Source organism: Siphateles boraxobius, unplaced genomic scaffold, assembly GCF_051911475.1.
Source record: "Siphateles boraxobius isolate OS27281-9 unplaced genomic scaffold, OSU_SipBor_1 427, whole genome shotgun sequence".
Lineage (NCBI taxonomy): Eukaryota > Metazoa > Chordata > Actinopteri > Cypriniformes > Leuciscidae > Siphateles > Siphateles boraxobius.
The window spans coordinates 10,210-15,000 of NW_027509061.1; the positions used below are offsets into that span (position 1 = coordinate 10,210).

The window sequence follows — 4,791 nt, forward strand, 5'->3', positions numbered from 1 at the left end:
TGGACTTTGTCATTCAAAAGAGTTTGTCTCCTCTACAGAAGCCCAAAGGGACGTTTTAGGACCGTCTTTGCTCCACACGGAGCTCCAGGGAGGGCGGGAGAATCTGACTCTTGCCCAGGACGGTGCACCCTCCCTGGGACGGCCAATGAGGTCGTAGAGCATGGAGCTCTGAACGCACCGCAACTTTTTTGGACTTTGTCATTTTCAAGAGCTTGGCTTCAGGGTCATTTTCTCCATGGGCTTTGGGCTTTATTCGTGCCCAGGAGAGATGCACCCACCCTGGGATGGACTTTAGAGGAAAATCAGACCGTCTTTTCCTGGAGGTTTCATGGTTTTAAGAGCTCCACCGTGGCGGAGATTAAACTCGCTCACCCAGCCAGAGTGCAACCTCTACGGCTTGGTCCACTGCCTTGAAGGCCCTGGAGCTTTCAGTCCACAGCAACATCGTGGACTCTGTCATTTTTAAAGCTCGGCATTCCACCGTGGGCGTTTGAGCTTTATTCGTGCCCAGGAGAGATGCACCCACCCTGGGATGGACATTAGAGGAAAATCAGCCCGTCTTTTCCTGGAGGTTTCATGGTTTTAAGAGCTCCACCTTGGCGGAGATTGAACTCGCTCACACCAGCCAGAGTGCAACCTCTACGGCTTGGTCCACTGCCCTGAAGGTCCTGGAGCTTTGAGACCACAGCAACATCGTGGACTCTGTCATGTTTAAAGCCTGGCATTTGAGCTTTTATTCGTGCCCAGGAGAGCTGCACCTCACCTGGGATTCAGATTTTTAGAAAATCAGCCCGTCTCTTCCTGGATGTTTCATGTTTTTTCCAGTTACTCCCCAGCCAGAGTGCAGTCTCTCTGGCTTTGCTCTCTGCCTTGAAGGGGCCCTGGTGCTCAGGACTCCCAGTGATCCAACTCGGTCATTTTCAACCTCCCTCCCCAGCCAGGGTGCCACCTGGCTGGGCTTGGATTGCTCCCGGAGGCCCTCTCCCTCCAGGGCTCCATGGCACTGGCAAAATTCAGATTTTATCCCACCCAACCAGAGTGCCACCTGGGCTGGGCTTGGATTGCTCCTGGAGGCCCTCTCCCTCCAGGGCTCCATGGCACTGGCAAAATTCAGATTTTATCCCACCCAACCAGAGTGCCACCTGGGCTGGGCTTGGATTGCTCCTGGAGGCCCTCTCCCTCCAGAGCTCCATGGCACTGGCAAAATTCAGATTTTATCCCACCCAACCAGAGTGCCACCTGGGCTGGGCTTGGATTGCTCCTGGAGGCCCTCTCCCTCCAGGGCTCCATGGCACTGGCAAAATTCAGATTTTATCCCACCCAACCAGAGTGCCACCTGGGCTGGGCTTGGATTGCTCCTGGAGGCCCTCTCCCTCCAGAGCTCCATGGCACTGGCAAAATTCAGATTTTATCCCACCCAACCAGAGTGCCACCTGGGCTGGGCTTGGATTGCTCCTGGAGGCCCTGTCCCTCCAGAGCTCCATGGCACTGGCAAAATTCAGATTTTATCCCACCCAACCAGAGTGCCACCTGGGCTGGGCTTGGATTGCTCCTGGAGGCCCTCTCCCTCCAGAGCTCCATGGCACTGGCAAAATTCAGATTTTATCCCACCCAACCAGAGTGCCACCTGGCTGGGCTTGGATTGCTCCTGGAGGCCCTGTCCCTCCAGAGCTCCATGGCACTGGCAAAATTCAGATTTTATCCCACCCAACCAGAGTGCCACCTGGGCTGGGCTTGGATTGCTCCTGGAGGCCCTCTCCCTCCAGAGCTCCATGGCACTGGCAAAATTCAGATTTTATCCCACCCAACCAGAGTGCCACCTGGCTGGGCTTGGATTGCTCCTGGAGGCCCTGTCCCTCCAGAGCTCCATGGCACTGGCAAAATTCAGATTTTATCCCACCCAACCAGAGTGCCACCTGGGCTGGGCTTGGATTGCTCCTGGAGGCCCTCTCCCTCCAGAGCTCCATGGCACTGGCACAATTCAGATTTTATCCCACCCAGAGTGCCTCCTGGCTGGGCTTGGATTGGATTGCTCCTGGAGGCCCTCCGAGGGTGGTGGTGGTGTGTGTGTGTGTGTGTGTGTGTGTGTGTGTGTGTGTGTGTGCCTCCACCACACTCCCTCGCCATACAACCCCTGTGGTCAGTTTTAGGACCGTCTCGGCTCCAGACGAGGCACCCGGGGCGGCGGGCGAACCTGCGTCTGGCCCAGGACGGACCGACCTCTTCGGGGCTGGTCGGGAAGGACCGAGCGCCTGGGTCTTCCGGTCACCGCCAACGTTTGGCACTTAGGTTTTGGAGCGAGCTCGGCTCTGGAGCTCAGCCAACCCCACCGAGGAGGACCGAGCCGTGCCCAGGGATCGAGCCACCCGGGGCGGGCGAGAGACCTCCGTGGAGAGACGAGCCCCCAGGGCCAAGCCACGCTCCCAGGGAGAAAGGGGGGCAAGCGCGCGCGCACACACACACACACACACACACTCCCCTTCTCCCCATAACCCAAATGGCTCGTTGCAGGACACCCTTTGCTCCGGCAGTTCCTCCAGAACCGCGGGGCTGGGCGCTTTAAGCCGGGTATGAAGCACCGAGCTCGGCCCGCGGGCGGGCCGCCGACGAGCGCCTGCAGTTTGCAGGATGGTAACCCACTGCAAACGGCTTTAAACGGCCGTAACTCGGCGAAGCCGCGTCCGATCGACGCCAAATTTTTATCGTGTTTAGAGCGGGACGAGAGCTTTCCAACGAGACCACCCGCAGCTCCGGGGGCCCCCGGGGGCCCGAGATACAGCGCCGCGAAAGCGAAAAACGCGAATATCTCGGCGAAAACTCGACGGATTCGGCGGGCACCGAGCTCGTTGGAAGCGTCTAGTCGAGACGAACAAAACGGTACCGGTTTGGTGAATTTTGGTGGTGTTTTCGCGGAGATATCGGCCGAAAACCACCGGGCGCGCTTCAAAATGGCGGCCGCCGATGACGTCACGGCCTCGGAACAAAATCGCCCGTATCTCGGGAACGCGAAGACCCAGAGAGCTCAAATTCGGGTGAGGGGGTCCCAGTAGGGCCCTTGCTCGAACCCTGGAGTGACGGGCCTCGGGAGCGCCCCCTACGGGATCGCCGTTCGCTGGGACCCCCGACTTTGGACGGCTGTAACTCGGGGACCCGGGCGAGTTGGACCTCGGGGGTGGGCTCTTTCGAAAGGCCTCGTCCGGCACTACGATCTATTAGAGTTTGGGGAATATTGGGCCGGGGGTTCCCGAGATATAAGCCCGTAAAGGTGCGCCTTTGACCGGGCGTAACTCCCTGGCCCGACGGCCCTCGGGGACGTGGGTGGGCTCGTTGGATAGGCCCCCTCGAGCCCTACGAGCGACCCGAGTTTGGAATTTTTTCGCCGCGTGCTTGTCGAGATATTCGCGAAAAACAAAAAATTTCCCCACCACGCTGCGCTCGTGGCTGACACCCACGTCTCCGACGGGACTCCCGGGACCGCGGGGGGCGACCTGACCGTGCCCGAGAAAGGTGAACCTTCCCGGGACCGCCGCCAGAGCCTCAGGGGCCCCGGAAGTCCCGGCCCACTGCAGGTTTTGGACTCTGAGGCGTTTTTCGGACCGGGAAAAGGGCACCGACTTTGGGCGGCTGTGGCTCGGGGACCCGGCCGCCTAGAGACTCCAAACTCGGGTCAAAGTAGGGTCTCGGTGGGCCCCTTCCGACGAGCCCGCCCCGGAGCTCCGGTGCCCCCCGGTCCCGGAGAAAAGTGGCCCGACGGGACGGCGCGCGCCTCGGAAGGAAAGGTCCCAGGGGCCCGGGGAGGCTGGGTCAGAGGGGGCCCGGAGGGATCCCCCGACCCCCGAAAGGGCGAGACTCTGGGACCTCCCCTTCCCGAGATACGGGCCGCTTTTTCAAAAAGTCCCTCGCGCGTTACCGGGCCTATCTCGGGACCGGGGGGTCCCAGAGGCCGGGGACGGCGGGTGGTGAGGGGACCCCGGGGGACCCTACTTCTCCCGCCGTCTCGAACCCCGGGGACCTCCCGGTCCCGAGATACGGCCACTTCCTGTCCGGATTCGACCGGGCGTAACTCGGAGAGGAGGCCGAGTTGGGGCTCCGGACTCTGGGGGTGGGGGGAGTACGACGAGACCCCCCGACACCGGGCGTAAGGGGGCCGGACTCTGCTCGGTTCCCGAGATACGGTCACTTCCTGTCCAGGTTTGATCGGGCGTATCTCGAAAAGTAAGCCGAGTTGGGACTCCAAACTCTGGGCGTGGGGGGTGCTCGAGGACACCCCCCTGTGCCCAGCGTACGGAGCCCCAACTCGGCTTGGTTCCAGAGATATGCCACCTCAAATTTGGAACTTTGACCGGACCTAACTCGAAAAGTAAGCCGAGTTGGGGCTCCATACTCTGGGCGTGGGGGGTGCTCGAGGACACCCCCCTGTGCCCCGCGTATGGAGCCCCAACTCGGCTTGGCTCCAGAGATATGCCACCTCAAATTCTGAACTTTGACCGGACCTAACTCGAAAAGTAAGCCGAGTTGGGGCTCCATGCTCCGGGCGTGGGGGGTGCTCGATGACACCCCCCTGTGCCCAGCGTATGGAGCCCCAACTCGGCTCGGTTCCCGAGATACGCTCACTTCCTGTCCAGGTTTGACCGGGCGTATCTCGAAAAGTAAGCCGAGTTGGGACTCCAAACTGTGGGCGTGGGGGGTGCTCGAGGACATCCCCCTGTGCCCAGCGTATGGAGCCCCAAATCGGCTTGGTTCCGGAGATGTGCCACCTCAAATTCTGAACTTTGACCGGACCTAACTCGA

General features: G+C 60.6%; 1 long non-coding RNA gene across 1 annotated transcript in view; it reads right to left on the reverse strand.

Moving 5' to 3' along the window:
• Positions 1–798: 798 nt before the first annotated feature.
• The window catches only part of LOC143708670 (uncharacterized), a 19,583-nt gene continuing 15,590 nt past the window's right edge, over positions 799–4,791 (reverse strand). Inside the window, exon 2 of the long non-coding RNA XR_013193565.1 lies at positions 799–848. This is a non-coding gene — a long non-coding RNA (uncharacterized LOC143708670). The remainder of the gene's footprint in view (positions 849–4,791) is intronic.